Genomic DNA, 19,712 nt, shown 5'->3' with positions numbered 1-19,712 from the left:
TCATTCACAAAGAGAAAGTCAAGCTTTAGCTACAACACCTTCACAAAACCTTTGAAAACACTGGTCTTTGAAAACATTGGTCTGGATTAAGGCACATGCCCCCCACCCCACCCCATCCCCAAATTACTCCCTATAATTTGTTCAGCTTGACTCTGCCCTGAGTGTCCAGGCGGTTGGGACCCATGGCCCCTTTGGGCCATGGAGGGAAGAGATCCATCCTCCCCCCTCCTCTCAGAGGCTTGGAGGCACTGGCGCTCTGCCTGGCTCTGCCAGAAAGTGGCAGGACCGCCAGGGCGACTGTGGTTAGCACAGGAAGAAAATCTCGGGTATTCACAGCTAAGCTGTGGTTTGAAAAATGCTGGTAACCAAGGGTTGGCTGGGTAAAGGAGCAAGAATAGAAGTATAAATGTACTCTTTGACTCTGCTTCTCCCCAAAACAGGCCCTAAAAGAGCCCTAGGAAGGATCTCAATGTTGTTAGTTGGGCTCAGCACAGTCTTAGCTCTACAGTGAGGGCCAGTGCAGGCCCAGTAGGAGTTTCCTCTGGGGCCTTTCTGAGGGTAACTGGGATTTGCAAGGCCCCTCCCACTTTGGAGTAGCATTCTTGATGCTAAGAAAGATCCCCTGGAGCCCAGGATTTTCCAGTCCAGTTCGCAAGTGCAGATGCCTCCTCCACCAGAGACAATGTGGCAGCTTTGTTCCTGTTATTTTTCTGCCCCAGGTACACCACTTGTGCTGGTGAAGCTCTAGAACCTGTATCACTAGGTTGCGTAAGGAATCTGCGCACATTAGTCAGATTTTTTCTTTCAATTGTTCCTTTCACAGTGGAACAGAAGCAGGGCATGCTTCTGTCATAGTACACATCTAGCCTCTCCATCCTAACTTACCACCTTACATTGACTCCCCAAATCTCAGAGAGGTAGATAGAAGGTTCTCCTTTTTGGTACCATCTTTTCTTTAAAGTAAATGAACCTGGACATGGGGTTATTGATAGCAAAAGATTGCACACAGGAATAGGGTCATGTGCTCTATGCTGCTCAGTTACCTTTATTCACTTAAGAGAATCAGGAAAAGCAACTCAAGATGTGCAAATAAATATAGCTGCTGAAACTGGCATGTTCTGGAGCAGCTCAAGTAGGCTGGCACCTACCAGGTTAAACATCTAGAAGGAGCTAAGGCTCATTTAACCAAGCTGAAGAACATCTGGGGAGAGTACAGTGGTCCTGCTTACGTGTGGTTTCACTTTCCATGGTTTCAGTTACCCACGGTCCATCATGGTCTGGAAGCAGAGGATCCTCTTCCTGATGTTTCATCAGAAGGTTAGTAGGAGACTGTGCTCCGCCACAACGCCTACATCACCCACCTCACTTCATCGCATTGTGTAGGCACTTTATCATCCCACATCATCACAAAAAGAGGGGTGAGTACAATTCAGTAAGATATTTTGACAGAGACCACATTTACATGACTTTTGTTATAGCCTATTGTTATAACATTTGATTATTAAGTATTGTTGCTAATCTCCTATTATGCCTCTTGTATAAATTAACCTTTATCATAGGTATGTACAGGGAAAAACAGTACATGCAGGGCTTACCTGCCTCAGTTGCAGGCACCCACTTGCTACATATCTCCCATGGATAGGAGAGTCTACTATAGTTAAAGGAAGTAATTCCCCTTTTCTTAGGACCAGGCTTGCCTACCTTCTTCCAGCTGAAGAGAACAGAGTTGGGGTGTGGGAGCTCGCCTTTTTAAAGGGCATTCAATATGGCTGGCAAATTTTTCTTCCCTAAAGACTGATGTTTAAAAAAAATCCTTTGGTAGGCTAATTGTAATCTTGTTTGTACCAGAGCAATAGAACTCCTGGCTATAAATAAGCAAAACATAATGAAAAGATCATTGTTCAGTGGCCAGGGTGCAAATAGGTCTGGATTGTTTACTGCCTGAAGAACGCTTTCCCTCTACCCTTCTCTCCCAGTACAATTCCATACATAGAGGAGAATCCATGAAGACAAATACTTTTACATGTCCCATCTCCCTGCTTCCCAGAACTTGGACCTGGCCCTGTGGAAGTGAGAATCCACACTGGGGCAGGGAGGGCATGGTGGAAGGGGAGCAGTGAAGGAAATGGGCTCCTGGATCCAAGACTGACCACACAGTTGGGGGCCTCTTTTAGTTCTGCACAATGTTTGGCTCACACAGAGTGGGCTGGTATTGAATTTACCCTGATTTGGGGTCTGCTTCAATAATCTCTGAGAAGTAGTGTTGAACCTTCCCAGGATCCACTCTGGTCTGGATGTGGGTCCTTAATTCCAGGACTGGTCTGTTCTGGCAGAGAGTGATTGAATAGGTGATTGGATTCCAGAGACGGAATGGTGGCTTTGTCATTTACAAGCTCTGGGTCCATGAGCAGGTCACTAGGCCTGTTTCTCAAACTGTTTTTTTCTGTCCTGAGAGGTCAAAATGAACAGATGAATGTAAACATCATGCTTCTGACATGAGAGGTGTTTAGTCAATGGGCTGTCATCAGAATGTTAGGTGTGGGAGAGGCAGAGAATGGAAGGAAGAGCCGCTCACTGTGCTGTCTGTCTGTCCGTGGCTTCCTGACAGCCCGAGTTTCCTTAAAACCTCTGGCTTGGCTCTGCTGCAGTCTCTGGCTTCCATCTCCAGCAGCCTGGGCCTGCTGCTACCTGCTGCCATTCTTGGGCCCAGACCCTGTTCACCACCCTGCCTTTGTGGAAAGCTTAGGATTTTTCATCCTTTTTTTCTCCAGGAAAACAACACCGTATACTGTGGCACTGAAATGGGGTAGCACTGTTTTCCTCATTCAGTTTACAGATATGCTTTAAACTTTCTAATGCCAGATCCTGGGGAATTCCTAGCCTGGGCTGATGAAGCAGTTTGTGCACAGATGCTTATCTTGTTCTCTAAGAACCAGGTCTAGAATTCAGTCTCCTAAGCATGAAAGAAATAGAAGGAAAATAATTCTATCAGAGCCCTGGCAGTAAGCAGTGCCACAAACTGGATAACAGGAGGGCTTAATGGAAGATTCTTCACAGAGATGTGGGCCAGGCATTAGGAAGTTATAGGGGCAATACAGTAACCCAGACCAAGGAACAGCTGGGAATGGTTAGCACCCCTCAGCCAAGGGGCCGGTGAGGGGACTATTACAGAATGTGGGTTCACGGAGCTGTGCAGAAGGGGCTTCTCATGGGAGTTGTGACTTTCTGTGGGAGGGATGCATCCAGCCTGTCACAACTTCCCATGAAGAGAGGAGGCAAATGATTCTCCAGCCTCATTCTCCTCCCTCCCTCTGATCTCCTGTCCCTGTTTGTTCCCCACTGGCTGATTCTGCCAGGAGTCAGCAGGCATGAGACCTGTGGGGTAATCTCTACTAGTCAGCCTTCCCTCCTGGGGCAGAGAGCAGGCTGGAGGTGGGAGAAGAATGCATCAGGCAAACAAAAGACAAGAACTTTTGGGGAAAAGTCAGTAATATGCAAGAGGATTTCACTGATCTTGTGAATGTAAACTCCCAACACCCATGTGGGTGAGCCCCCATCCTTTCAACCTACAGCCTACTAATTGCTACTTTCTCTCTCTCTAGCTAACAATCAAATTTCCATGGGACTATTTCTTCTTTTATAGAGGCTACCAGTTATTTAGCAATATATCATGAAACTTACAAAAAATAAATAATTAAACCAGAGGAATTACAGTAAGCACTGTAAGGCAACATTATCACGATTGCAGAAATCAAACAGCCTTGCTAAAATAGTTTTTCATATCACTCAATTCCTTTAGGAAAACTGAGTTATATATAAGGCACACCTACCCTAACACCTTACTGTTTTCACTGCACTGTCCGTGAAGGAAGTAGACATGATGCTTCCAGCCACTTGATCCTTTCAGGACATGCTCTGTTTCTCTTTGCAGACACTAAGTCCATCAGACTCACTAACACCAGTATTTTTCTCCTCCTTGCCTTCATTGAAACATTTGTCCTGTGTCCCATGTCTTAGAGACCATGTTTTTCTAGGAAACTACGAAATTAATTTGTAAACAAGATTTTACGGCCAATAGCACTTTCTGTAATATTTTCTTTACTCAAACTTTTTTCCTGTCTACCTACCTCCAAGTTTATAATTCTTAGCTTTCCTGTCTATAGAGTTAACAACAAAGAGCATGAACTTCTTTCTGGCCTCATTTTTTCACTGTGTTGATTAAAGATTAAAATTCTTATTTGAAAGATGTTGTTCTTAGGTAGGTTGGGTTCCCTGGAAACAGACTCTGAGACAGAAAATTACATACAGAGGTTTATTGCGAGAGTGTCTTGGGAGATAGACTTATAAGACTCTGAGGAAGACAGGGTTAGGGAAAGGAAGAAACTGATCCACAGTGCAGCTGCAGCAGAGGCCTCAGCCACCTCTCTGGGAATCTCTGAAGCTGGCATGGCCCTTCAGAGGTGTCCCAATTGAGGCAAATACGCCAACCTCTGCATCTTCACATCAGCCAGTCATGGCTGTCCCTGGGAGCATAACCTCAGGTGAAGTAGTTCTCTGTAGCCAATGACAACTCCCAGTGAGCCATGTAACTGTGACCTGTCAGCAGCTGATAGCTGGGGCATGAGTACATTGTTCCTGAAGGGCAGAACCTCGACAGAGCACCACAGCATGCACTTCAGGCTATTCAGATCCACTTGCATCTAATGGTAATTTTGCCCCATGTGGAAAAAACTTCTCTAAGGTTCTGGTTAGTCGTGCTTCCTGTGAAAATGTAAAAGTGCTACTGAGATGAACTACAGCCCTACTGCTGCAGTTGACCTTGCATTCATAATTGATGCTTATTGTCCACCACTCACCCTATGTTTCTCTCACCCTTGGTCAGCATGTCTACTGGTCTAGGTGGCTGGCCTGGTGGGATGACCTCTGCCCTGAGTTACCAAGTCCTTCTCAGGCTGTGGTTGCTGTGTCTGTGCATAATTCACTAAATCCAGAAACAGAAGTATCAAAAGACCATCCAGCTAAGGTCCTGCAGGAAGGAAAGGCAAAACCACACCTGGAATGTATGTAAATCCTAGTCAGGGGTCATATTGGAGACCTAGTGTTACTCTTTGTCACTGGCAAGTTGGGTGGACACTCAGCAGCATTATTAGCTAAAATCAGCCTTTGGGAATTTGCTGTTGGCCCCATGCATAAGCCTTCATCTCTGCCATCATGGCTGCTCTGTTCATGAATCCAAATGTAAGCTATGGGGTTGAAGAGAGCAGAGGCTGGCTAACATTTACTAGCTGAGTCACTTGGTTACTTAGTGACTCTCTGCAGGGTATGCTATCTGGTGGTGCCCACTCACATAGTCCCATCCATGTACCACCTCCCCAGACATCCTGTCTCCAGTCTTTTAAACTGTTCTCTTCCCAGGCCCTTGACAAACCAACCAGGTCATCTGCCACTGCTCTGTTTCTGAGGACTATTCTAGGTACAGTGTCTTTCAGATTGGGTGCCCTGAAAACCACCTGAGATCAAGGGTTGCATACAGATTTATTTTGAAATGCTTTCAGCAGATACCACTTTAAGCAAACGAAGGAAGACTGGGGAGAGGGGCAGACTGAAGCAAGAGGACTATACTTTTATCCCCACATCTGTTAGTCATTGGCTACAAGTTGTCTCAGGCAGGACGTTATATTCCTGATGAGACATACCTTTACTTGAGGGCAATTTCTAGTAAGGGACATAACTATGGGGTCTCAAGAAACAATATTTTCATGGCTATGTCAATCCTGAAGAAGCAATCTAGGCAGTACACGCCACAGTATCCATTTACAGTGTTAGATCATAAGTTTGTTCTAATTCAGATTCAAGTTTTATTTATTACCATGTAATAAATTACCCAAAATTTAGTGGCTTAAAATAATAATAAACATTTATTATCTCCACAGTTTCTGTGGATCAGGAATTTAGGAGCAGCTTAACTAGTTGGTCTGGCTCAGGTTGTGGTATATCTCACAAGGTTGTGGTGAAGATGTGGCTGAGCCTGGGTTCATCCGAAGGCCTGACTGAGGCTGGAGAATACATTTGCAGATGGTGCACTCATATTGCTAGCAAGTTGGTGGTGGCTCTTGGCAAGAAGCCTCAATTCCCGGTCACATGAACATTTCCATAGAGTTGCTGTGAGAGTCCTCATAATGGAGCAATATTTAGTATTGATCACTGGGCAAATGATCCAAGGGAGAGCAAGGCTGAAGCTGTAATGTCTTTATGACCCAAACTCAAAAGTTATACATTGTAATTTCTTCAGATCCTGTTGGTTATGCATGCTGGCCCTATTCATGTGGGAAAAGACTACACAAGTGCATGAATACCAGAGGGCAAAGACCGTTTGGGTCATCTTGGAGACTAACTACCACAAAGAGATTTCACAAATCCAGAAGTCTTGAACCAAAGGTCTTTCTATCAAATGTTCATGTCATTTTAATATTTAACACACTGTCTGAGGGGAGTTGAAGGGCAATAAATACCCAGAACTTAAAGGTGGTTGGAGTCGGTCCTATTTGAGGACCATCAATTTTCTCCTTGCTACATTGCTGAATAAAGTACATGTTTCCAGAAAATAATCAATCACCGCAATAATCTATTGCAGCAGATTATGCCACAACTTTAAAAATACATATATATATATATATATATATATATATATATATATATATATATATATATATATAATTTACTGCTATAGAAATAGGTTGGAAAATCATGCCGCTGTGTTCTAAAAGCTTGTGCCATGAAATTGCATCCCTTCTCATTGAGATCTCATATTTTCTAGGATTCCATAGAGAAATTTATATGTCATCATCTTGGAAATCTGAATACCAAATGCTTTTAATTAAGACAAGCTATATCAGTTTTGAGTGATGATTATACACATAAACAATTATTGTCTGTTAGCCAGCACTGCGAAGGCAGACTGCTAAACCTGCCTTGAGGGACAATATGGAGGAAGAAAAGTACATGGTTCTTGCTCTTAAAGACCTCGGTATCTTATAATAAACCCATAATGAACCTATAAGAGCTATGTAGATATAGAAATCTGACAGGAAACTTACAGAGTAATAAAATTATAGCAAAACTTTTTCTGGCCTCCATCTTCCAGCAAATGCTTTTCTAACCTAGAAACAAACCTGATTTGAAAACAGAAGAGTGAATCCCTTCTGATAGTTTCATGTCGGGATGCCCTGGAAGAGAGGAGAACTAGCAGCCTGTACTGCCCATCACCTTAGTGGCCCGGAGGAGTCAACACCAGCTATAAATAGAGTGTTGCCTCCAAGACGCCCTCTCTACCCACCGGATCACACCACATCCCCTTGACTGAGGAATGCCCTTTTGCCCAAGGCTGTAATTCATATCCATGACTACCAGGAAGGCCTGAACAAACACATTTCTCCCAAGAGAAACTACATTTATTTTGAAGATAGAAAATCAATATTGTTTATTTTGTGGAGATATGTACCATTGGTTCAGAAGCATTGTACTCAGGTCTGATAGGAACACTCTCTGTTACCTGAACTTTGTTTACCTGCTGGACTTGGAATCAAGAGGAGTGAGGTTTTTCATTTACTCACTTATTCAACAAATTTATTGTTCATGCAGGTACTGTGTTGGGCAAGGAGAATGCAGAGCTTAAAAGAATAAACAAATAGAGCCCTTGTCTTGAAGAACTCAAACTCCAATGGGAAAAACAGACAATAAATCCTCTGATTGAAATGTGTATGGAACTTTAGGAGAAGATCTTAGAATTTATGTGGAAAGTGTGCTCTAATTAAAAGAAACACATTTTTCTAAGATGTGGAAACCAGAAAGAACATGATTTGTTCAGTCAATTGCTAATCACAGGTGGAGTTTAGAAAGTTAGTGGGAAAGGGGCTAACAGATGAATCTGACACAAGTCTTATCAGGAGAGGCTTGGTAAGCCCTACCTAGGAGTTGGGGTTTGCTCTGAAGGTAACTGAGAGCCTCCATGGACCTTCTGGGTCGTGAAATGGTTAGATTTGCCTAAAAACATCATTCTGGGAACAGCACAGAAGGACAAGAATGGCTCAGAGCAAATCCCCAGGGAATTCCCACGTTTATGAGGGAAACAGAGCCAAGAGGGAGATGAGGAGAAGCCAAGGGATTAAGAGGAAATCCAAGCTTGAGTAGTTTCAGGACTAAAGGGAAGGGTTTCAAGAAGTAGGGAGAGATGAGAGCACCCGAAGCCATAGAGAAGGCAAAGAAGGCAAGGATTGGAACATGTTTGAAACAGGCACTGTGGACAATGAGAGAGAGAGGCTGTCCAGGTAAACTTGGAAGAATTCTTATGTTGAGCTGAGGCTCCTCTCCTCTGCTGTGGGGAGGACAGAGCAAGTCAGATGCTGCCAGACTCGGTGACACAGGTCACCTCCCAGGCTTTCTTCTTCCTTGTATGAATTCTCTCCGAGGTTTCTGCAGTTTTAGCTCTCACTTCTGTTTCTTTTATAATTCCTTAAAAAGAACAAGTAACTATACATCAACTAACTGGCAGGGTGTCATAACTGAGGGGAGACGGCACTTCCTCCCTATGTGCCTGAGAAAACAAAGTGATTCAGCTTCTGGTGTATTAATTAGAGTCCAGCTTACTTCCATGAAAATAGACTCTATTGTGCCATCTTTATATATTTAAACCTTTAGTGACAACAACTCCTGGAGTGTATCCAGAGCGGAGTGCTCAATCTCCTATAATACTTATTTTCAGAACACATTAGATAGCTCCACTCCATTCAGTAAGTATTTATGAAACACCATCTGCATTGGTGTTTCTACAACTGTCTTATAAAATCTAGATAAAATGCTTTAGTTTTGTTTGGGGCATAAATAACTATCATTTTGTAGCTTATTTGTGGAAAATTTTATGACCGTAGTCATGGTATAATTCTTAAAAGTTTATTTTTGACCATTTTTCCTTCCAAAATTCTTCCATGATAAAAAAACAAAACCAAAACAAGAAACAAACAAACCCCAAGCCCCCCAGCTGACACTGCATACTCTGACTGACCCCCCAAGGACTGAAATGGGAAGGAAAGGCTTGAAGATGAAATTAGTGCGTGAGAATGGAGAGAAAGTTAATAAACTCAAATTCTCAAACTTATTATTTCTCAGAAACAAACTATGTCTGTTTGGCCTTGCTTTTTATTTCAGGAAACACTGAGTCCCTAGGCAGGGATGGTCTTTCCTTTGACTTGCTGTACCTCCCACTCAGAGTCAGGTAACTGCCACAGCTATTACTCTTGCATTTGGGGAGCCTTCCCACACAGCAGTAAGTCATGACAATCATTTGGTTTGTGCATCAAGCACTCAACCATTTTATTTATACTGGGGAGATGCATGCATCTTACAGCCCATGGGGCAGCATGGTGCTCCTTCAGACCAAGGGCACGGTTGGAGAATGGGCTCTTCTACTCTTGATGGTGACCTAGGTTCTATTGTTCAAGACGCACATTCTTTTAAAATATTTTACAATACCTTAGTGGCTACACTCTGTATCATGTATCTATTTATTTGGTGGGTGTACTGTGTCTCTATGTGAAACTGTAAATACCAAGAAGATGCAATTCCATCTCTGTTCCTATTCCCAGCACCTAGAATAGTGCCTGGCACAAGTAGGTGTTCAATAAGTATTTGCAGAATTAATTATCTGAGAATGCAATTTTAGAGATCTTATGTTGATTCTCCTAATACTGTAAGGATGGGTGAGGGCCTTGATTCCTGAGCATCTGAAAACTATGAGTTTTTCTGCTTAGATGGTGGGATGAGGCTTTCTCTCCCTTAATACTCATGGCTAAAAGTATGAGCTTTGCTGTAACTCCTATGGGTTCCAAATGAGGCTGAAGAGACCTGTGGGTGGGTGGTTGTCCATGCCATTCTCAAGGGGTGAATAACTGGTGTTTTGGATAATGTCAATGGTGTCTTAGAATCATATATTTGCAGGCTAAATATCTAGGCCAATTTTCACAATAACAGTCTTTTGAGCTACTTTTTCAAAGAGTTAGCATATGGAATCCATACATATTTCCAAAATCAAACCATGCTGGTTCTTGTTAGAATATACCATATACCTGATAACCATGTACTTACATTTCAAATGAGATACTGAGAGATTGAAGGTAGAAGTTACTAATAGCTACATGGGATAAAAAAAGCATAAATTGGGACTAACCTAGAAAAACCAAGGTAAATATATGATTATTCAATGAGTGGGATTGATTGACAGTATTTTAGAAACATAAGGTTCATGGAGAGAAAAACAATTTAAGATGGTGAGAAGAAGGCTTTAAGGAGCCTTTCTTCTGCTATCAGTCAGCTTTTCATAGATTATCCCAAGCTGGAAAGACCAGTCCTTAATCACTATTGGAAACCTCTTCATCTCAACAAAGTCCCTGACATTCACACTTTCCATGTGAATCCATACATGCTTCATGTGGAGTCTCAGAACACCAGCTACCATCAGAACAACCTTTGTTTTTCTCTGAGCTAAATATTTCCAAGGCCTTTATATCAGCTTCATCCTGCCTTACTTTCCAATCTTTTAAATCAGATTTGTTGGACTCCTTGATGAGAGGTTTTTGTTGGAACCTCTGTTCCAATTTTTCCTGTGGGTCCCACTAACATTCGATACCAAGTTTGAGCTCAGTATTGTAGGAAGGAGCCAGGTAACATTATTATTACTGTACTATATAGCTGTGAAAATTATCCTCCAAAGATGATGCAGCCTTTGATTTCAGCTTCTGTTACAGATCAACTTCTATCTGGAGCACTCCTTTAAGGATTTAAAACACATCAGGATCACCTATTTAGCATTTGTCATGTTGTCCTCTTCTGGACAGCAATAGCTTGTTTTAAACAACCTTTTAGTAATGAGCTACCACAAAAGACCTCCAGCTTATCTTGTCTAAACATTAGATATAAGTAACTTTTCTAATTTTGCAGTTAGAGTGCTCCTTTCACAGGTGTTTTGGTGTGGAGAAAGTAGTCAGCAGACACTGGAATGTCACAGTGTTGACAATGTGGGAACTGCCTTGTGCTCGGACAGTCGGTGCTCAGGAGTACACTTGGCAGGAACATGCTGGTTGCATGTGTGTACAGTTACATTACTTGAGTTTTGCTTGGCCAGCCCAGGCACACAGACTCAAAGACTGCCAGGGCCTCAAGGGCTCCTCGAGATCAGCAAATGCAGCCCCCACCTCACCTCCTGGATGACAAAACTAGACAGAACTTCTTCCTGTCAAGACAGGTCTTACAGAAGATGGAACAATGTGTCTCCAAAATTCATGTTTCATTTTAGTAAAGTCTGTGCCTCTTTAATCTGATATGATTCCTTTAAAAAGCAAGAACTATTCCTATCTTTCAGATCTCTTTCAGTGCAGTAATTTGAATAAGGTACTAAAGAAAAATGTTATAATCTCTTAAACTGAAATCTTCTACTAGGCAGATGAAGCAAGCACTCCACATTTTTATTCAAGCTTCAACAAGTGCCTGATCACTAGATCTTACCCCACCTCCTTTAGAGAAGGATTCCAGAAAGGTTTGGGGAGAGCTGAACTATCTTGCAAGGCCAAGGGGAGTTTGTTCCTTAAATGAGCACTGCAGAAACCTTTTTACCAAAGAAGGAATTCTTTACTCCATCTCCTTGCCTTTCTTCGATGTTTTATAAATTATACTTTCAGATATTGAATTGGTACAAAGTGAAGACTATTTGTACTGTTTTTAAGTCTGGAGTTTATATGAAAAAATAATTGGTATCATGCCAAAGGATGTGGAGGCATTTCTTTCTTTTGCACAAACTCTCCTTCTGGATAAGATTGTCTTCTTCCCTGCCCACTACCCGCTCCCACACTGGGTCAAATTGAAATTGGACTTTTTTGAGATGGCAATATGATTATTCCAAAGTTGATGCAGTAATAATCATTTTCATTGTCTGTCTGCCCTCTGGTTCTTACCTTCTGTGGACAGATGTCTGAAAACCATTTTTTTTCACATAAACTGAAAGTACATTTTAGTCTTGTCATTGACCAATAGTTTATTCCCAACAGCAGGAATAACCCCAGGTCTTGTCAGAAAAATAGAAACACAGGAATTGAAATCATGTGGACTTTCAGTACAGGACGGAGAAGATGGGTAATGACTCAATAACATCTTACTGCACTGATAGACAGTGAGTGCAATGGCGGGCTGAAGACTTGATAATTTGGGTGAATGTTGAAACCACGATGTTGTTCATGTGAAACCTTCATAAGATTGTATAGTAATGATACTTTAATTTAAAATAAAGCTATATTCATATAAAGAAAAAAAATCACGTGACCTTTCTGTAGAGTTTTTAAATGGGGCTGAGAAGGAGCAGGCTTCCTACTTGAGGAGACTGTCACCTCCAGGAACTCAGTCTCTCACTCGGAAACACCTGGTACTCATCTGGCGTATACTAGCAATTACAAGTAGGTGCAGCAAATGGTGGTGGCTTCCTCTCACATCCTTGGTGTGTGTTCCAGCAGACCTGATCCAGGATGTCTCCCAGCTTGAGTGAATCAGGGCGGGGGGCTGTTGTCTTTGCCTATAAGCTAAAGGGTGCCTGTTTCCTTCCTTCCTCTCTCTCTCTCTCTCTCTCTCTCTCTCTCTCTCTCTCTCTCTCTCTCTCTCTTTTTCCTCTTTCCCTCTTTGCAATTTCGGTTTTAGGAGAAAATTTTGGTGATGGGCAGTGAATAGAAGGGAACTACAGTTTCTGGAAAACCCTCTTCCTGATGTAGCAACATGAGAATTTGCCAAGTTCTATGCAGGCCAGGTGATACCAAAGTTATTATTTGGCTCCTTTTCTTTTTCTAGAATAAATATACCTACAAGGCAGAGAACAGTTCCCTTATATATGAGGTGCAGTATTAGCAGACTGTGGAAGACTGATAAATAAAGTTGGTTGATGTTTTATAGCACTTGCTGGTTGCCTCCCAGTTCCCGTACACCAATGACCTTCCCAATTTCAGTTCAGGGATGCAGTTAGCCAGGGAAGCTAGGCTGAACTAATCTGTACACCATGCTCGCCCATATGGGGAGCACTAAGGGTGAACATGCAACTTATGCTAGTCCAGGCCGAGTGATTCTTAGGAATTTTGTTGGGAATGCTGGGACAAAGGGGCTCTCTTTCCTTTGGATGTGAACAAGGATGCATATATTGTACCATGAGCTGCTAACAGCCATCCTGCAGCCAAAATAATAATAGGATAAGGTCAATTGCACGGAAGGTAAAGCAGAGACACAGAAAGAAATCAGGTCCATTTTGACCACTGTATTGAACCTCATTTGAAAGCAGACCTACAACTAGATTTTTCCATTATATTGAGCTAATAAATTCCTTACATTGTTTAAGCTGACTTGAATTGAAGTTTCTGGCATATACAAATCAAATATTATTAGTTCATCCAAACTACATCTTTGACCAAAGGAACCACTGGGCGGTGGGGATGGGGTAGGGGGACAACACATACATAGAAAGAGCACTTGATCTCTGCACAGTGTATTAGAACTTTCTTTCTAGGATACACAATGTGTAAGTTATACCCTGACTTGGTAGTCTAATTGTAAAATGAAATCAAGGCATATGTAATTTACAGAATAACATGCAGATGATAATTCAGTCGTACAAAATGTAGTGCTTTCAGAGACGAGGATGTCAGAGAAAGAGGATGAGAGGCTTCATGGAGGAGATGAAATTTAGGTAAGAGCCTGTAAGAGGCAATGGGATGGAGGAGGGGTAAGTGAGGCGAGACACGTAAGCCAAGAGGCTCTAGACCTTAAGGCATCTTTAGAGTATAGTGACCTTTAAAGCCACAACTGCCATCAGTTTGGCTTTACATAGTATTCTGCACAGTTTCTGGTGATGTGATGATAATAATAAGCTGAAACTGACCCTCTTTACTGAGAAAGCCAATAGAAGTTCTCTCTGGGTGTACTCCATCACTTCCCCATATAAAAAAGTCTGGGTGAAATTCAGCTGTCTAGTCTCTTCCCTTTATTCCCTGCATAATTTCTGCCTCTGAGTTACAGGAAATTTCTCTCTGAAAAGCCATTTGGAGACAGATTGTAACATAATGCTCTTGAACGTTCCACTCTAACAATCGATAAAGGCAGCACTCACGGCTGAAATAATCAAACACAGGATGGAATCTAATATGCACAAAGCTGATATTTTAACTAGGCTCAAGAAGCTCACTGATTCTTTGCTCAGAGCAATAGCTGGTTTGTTTTCCTGCCTTTGTCTTATGTTTTTATATACTTTTAAGATCAAGCTTTTTGAAGTAGCTTATGGTTATTTCATTCTATTTTAGTTATTCAAGGTTGCAACCAAGGTCAAATCTACATAAAAATAAGCACGCTGGCAACCAGCAAAGAATATGTTATTCTAGGAAGAAATAAAATGGAGATTGTGACCCTGGGCCTCCTGACACACCCTTCTCACACTCTCCTTTTGCCTCTTTAAGGAAGAAGGCTGAATGCTCATGGTCAGTAAGTGCCAAGCAAAGCAGAACTGGGAAAGATAAGCTTTTCTAGTAAAAAGACATTCTGTCCTTACTGAATTGCCGTAGGGTCGGGAGGGGAGATAGTGTGGGAGCATCATTTCATTCTGCAATCTGGATTAGGAGCCAGATGAAAAGTGTCTCTCATTCTCTCTCTTCTCCCCTGATTCCTCCCCTTTCTGGAACTGCTCTCTGTGAACATGCCCCACGATCACCCTTCATGCACTCAGATCAACATTCTGAGCTTGCGCTTAAAACCAGCTTTGGAGGGATGCCTAATGCTTCTTATGTAAAATGCATCATCACTGATGACATCCTCTGCATATGATTTAAAGAAAAGCATTCTTGCTATGATTATTGCTTTAGTCTTAAGAAAAGGTGGAGGAATGGATATTATAGTAGCTAAAGAAATAGGATCCTTCAAATATTTGCTAGCTCAAGGCAGCATTCATAGGATTGGTGGGTAAAGGGATTTTGGTGTTGCCTTCAAGTCAAAATAGATGCCACTAAGATTTAGTAAATGGATGTTACTTGTCCCTCAACCCGCCCATGCCCACCACCACTTACATAATCATATAATTACAGAATTGAAAGAGGACAGTGACTTCAGATCCCTATATATCTGAACTAGGCTCAGGAAAGTTCAAGAATGCAGTGACAGTGCAACGGTTTATTCTCTTGAGAGTAGGCTTCTGAAGGAAGTGGCATTTGCCCCAGGCTATTGAAAGGCCAGCAGGTCATCAGAATTACTGTAGCAATGGGAGACCCAACAGTGGTCCAGTTAAGAGACTCCTAAATACTCCTCATGCTTAACCAGGAATAGAATGCAAGGGGTTACTACTCAGCAATAAAACACAATGAACAATTGATACTCACTACGACACTGATGAATAGCAAAATAATTTGCTCAGTGAAAGAAACCAGACAAGAGTACATACTATATGTTTCTAGCCACACAAATTTCCGGAAAATGCGAACTAATCTATGGTGACAGAAAGCATATCAGTGGTTGTCAGGGAGTGGGGAGGAGATGGGAGGAGGGGTGGGAGGGATGAACTACCCTGGGCCACAAGGAAACTTCAGGTTGAATTACATGGTCATTATATGAACTGTGACAGTTTCATGGTAATATTCATACGTCAAAATGGATCAGATTGTACACTTTAGATATGTGCACTTTTTAGTATGTTATCTCAATAAAGCTGTTTTTAAAACTCAGTAACAGAAAAAATAGATAATGGGATGTGAGAATTGACCAGGAGAGAAAAAGAGGCAACTGATGATTATTTCTCCTAATGTAGCCCAAGTTCTTTTTTGGTGTGCATTCCCCCAGTTTCAGCCCAGTGACTCAAAAATAAGATCTTGTCCTGACACTTTACTGTGTATCTGCAGAAAAGAACTATACCCAAACCACAGCAAGCTGATAATATGATAACCCTTCTTACGGGCCTATTTCAACACCTAAGGAAATTCTTTTTTTTCTAATATATCATCACCTACCCATTAGTAATATATTCTTTCTGAATACTTACTGTTCTTTATTGGTTGTCAGAGAGTTTTGGCAGGAGAGGTTTTCCAACTCTTTCAGTTCTCAAATAATACATGCAGTTGTGAGAAGATAATGAGCATCTGGGCAACTGACTTTGACTTGGTTCCTCCAAAACATCTGTGGCAGGGAAGAAATGATAAAGGCAGGTGGAAGATACATAATACAATGCGAGGCCCTGATGCAATTTTGTTCATCAAATCAACTGTAAATAGGCTTCTCTGAGACAGCAGGAAACTTTTAGATACAGGTGTGTGGAGAAGAAACTATGGAATTTCATGGGGAACATGACATGGCTACACATGAAAATATACTTGCTTACACATGTGTATGGAAGTATGAGAGGAGATATGACTGAGGTCTGGAATTTGCTCTAAAATATTTCAGTAGAGAAATGTGGCAAAACTCTTGGTTATTGGTGAATCTAGGTGAAGGTACATGGGTTCAGTATACTATTCTTTTTACTGTTGTCTGTATTTGAATTTTTCATAATAAAAAGTGATAGAAAGCTGTTAGAAAATTTATGACATTTTAAAAAGAGGATAGGGCTATAAATCACAGTGGTGACTGAAGAAGGAAGGGAAGAACTGACCCACAAATTAGACGATGGGGAAGGGTAGGGAGGGGATGGTAGGTATGCAGCGCCTCAGATCTAGTTCTAGACTGGACCTAGCCTGTCTGGTGGCCTTGGAGGAAGGCCCTTATGCAAGTAAACCTGGAGAAAGTGCCTGGCCTCCCAGGTGGGTGTGAGAATAGATTAGTTGCCTTTTCTGCAGCCCCAGTGGATGGCTAGCACTATTCAAGAGCTTTGTATTCTCCTAAGTGTCTTTATGAGCTACGATAGTTCTACCCTATCCCAATGGATCTTGGATCAGATGACAAGCAGGCAGCCCTCATATTTTGCTCCTGTCCCTAGAGAAGTTGACTTTCCAGGAGCCACGTAATCTCAGAAACACTGCAGTTTTCTCTGACTTTTGAAGTTGGAAACCCATCTCTCCGTGTTGGGGCTTCATATTGCTTGTGGTCCCCTCCCCTGTGGCACCGCAGACAAGAACCAGGCGCCAGGAAGAAGTGAGATGACCCCAAAGGGGCTCTCCCTCTACATTTACAGGGCAAACCATGACTTTTCTCAAGGCCCACAAATTACAGGGAAGCAAAGGGTGGAAAAATCCAGGGGAAAAATAAAAAGAACCAACCATACCACCCATAAGAACATGCCAGATGGGAGAGGAAGATGGCTTTTCACATGCATTTACTTAGTTCAATCATTTATGAAACAAAACCCAGAAATTCCAGGCATCTCTTCTAAACAAAAGAACCACTAATGTTTGCTTCTGGTCAGCATATGAAACTTTGTTAAAACCCAAAGGTTAGACATAGGTTATAAGGAAGGCCCTTTCAGGCTAGAGCTTAGATAAGGAACGCCTGCCACATGCTTTCTTATCTAGCTGTCAAAACTAAGAGTCCAACCCAGAGTTACCAACAACTGGGAAAATATTCAGGAGACACTCTTTCTACGTATATCAAGAGGAAATTTCCTCCAGAACAGTCACCAGAAAAGAAGTAAAGATCATTATTCAAACCATGGTACTCCTAAGATTTTCTAACTAACCCTAACCCCCCAAAAGAAATCTTGATTGAGACTATCTAGATTTCACAATGTTATCAGTCATCAACAGATTTCAACCTTCCTTGAAAGTGCTTCCAATTGTTTCAGTGGCTAAAGCGACCTAAATCAACACTGAATATAGCAAAGAAAACAAACCACTTATAAACTTTCCCATACCTGCCAAAACTGGCAAGCTATAAATAGGGGGTAGCAAACACTGTTCAAAAATATTTCTCAGGGAGAAAAACAGGCGGAAAAGGCTGAATAATTTTCAAAGAAGTAAGGATTTTTTTACAAAGTTAGTTCATTTGGCAACTTGGAATTTCTGTGGCCATAAGGAAGTGAGGAAAACATAACTCAGCCATGATAATATGTTTCCTGAGCTCATGAGAAAGCTGAAGTGTTGTCAGCTTACTTGAAGCAATTACATTGTATATGATATTGATAGAGTGTTTCATTTTCTTTGTTATTTCCTCCGATTGCTCTGCAGAGAAGGCAGTGCCTTTTCAATATCTTAGTCCTTTTGTACTTTTAAGAAGGTAGGCTTTTTTTCTTTTCTGGAAAGCTCCATTTTGTCAAGGTCATTTAACAAGTGAACCCAAACTTAGATTCAAATCTATAGTTACTTCTGGTATTGAGTTGCCCAACTATGTCTTTAATCAGGCAGTTTGTTATTTGCTTTTCAAGCATGTAACTCTACTGTGAAGTGCTCACTCTTCTAAGGAACAGAAACCTTTGGATTTCAAAAGGTTTTGAGTTTGAATCTCGCTTCTGCCATGACTAGCTGTGTAACCCAGGGCAAGTTCTTAAACTTTACCTGCCGTGGTCATTCCAGAATGTCTCATGAGGTTTGCTTCTTAGAACCCTTGATAAGTTGATCTGGCTTCTGAGTCAGTGATTAAAAATAAGTCTATTTAAAAAAAAGTCTGAGAAGATAAAATTATGTCCTTAGTGTGTGGAATCCTAACACACCACTAATCTCCTCTTCCGGAAATTGAAAACTAAGTGAAAAAATATATGTGAAGTGCTTAACATAATGTGTGGCAATTCATTCAGCCAACAGTTACAGACACCTACGAGTCTTCATTCTAGGCCCTGTGAATGCAATTCATTATCAGCAAAAATAGAGGTGGCCCTTACCCATCTGGGGATACATTTTAGTTAGAAAGACAGGTATTAATCAAATAACCCACAAATAAGTATCAAATTGAGACTATGGCAAATGCTCTGAAGGGGGGATGTGCATTGTTGCCATGGGAAGACATAACGGGAAAGATTTGGTTTATTCCAGAAGGTCAGAAAGGGTACCCTGAGGAAGTGACTGCTGGCTGAGATCTGCAGAGCAGAGTCAGAGACCCTTGAACTTGCACAGAGGAGAGGGGCTGAGCATCACAAGCAGAGAAGCACATATGCACTGGTCCCGGTGGGCGGAGAGACGGTGCTGGGAGATGGAACACAGAGGAGGCCAGGGGCACTACAGCGGGGCAGGCGGCTGGAGACCCTGCAAGGGCAGGATTAAGGTCTAGTGGGCCACTTAGGCTCTTCATTTTTGTCCCAGTAGCAAAAGGAGGCTGTTGAAAAGCTTTAACATGGAGAAGTAAAATGAAGAATGACATTTGCATTCTGAAAAAAATATCATTCTAGTGCAGAGCAGAGCTAAATTGGAGACAGGGCAAGAACAAGATGTGATGGTGGCACTGGCCAGGGTGGCAGGGAAAGGACTCAAGAGGTAACTAGGGGACAAAACTGAAATGAGTTGGCAATGACTCAGATATGGGCTGAGGTAGCAAGAGTGAGGTGGCCGGTGTCCAGCTTGCACATCTGGCTGGGTGGGTGTGCCCTCACAGAGAGGGCACACTGCAGAAGAACCAGGCTTGGGATGGAGGGGAGAAATGTTCCTTTGAGATGCCCAGGAAGAAATATCAAACATGCAACTGAAGCAGCAGTGGTAGCATGGCCCTGGTTTCTGACAGTCCAGTGAGAATGAAGC

This window comes from Manis javanica, chromosome 1, assembly GCF_040802235.1.
Source record: "Manis javanica isolate MJ-LG chromosome 1, MJ_LKY, whole genome shotgun sequence".
Taxonomy (NCBI): domain Eukaryota; kingdom Metazoa; phylum Chordata; class Mammalia; order Pholidota; family Manidae; genus Manis; species Manis javanica.
Note: the sequence above shows the minus strand (reverse complement) of the source record.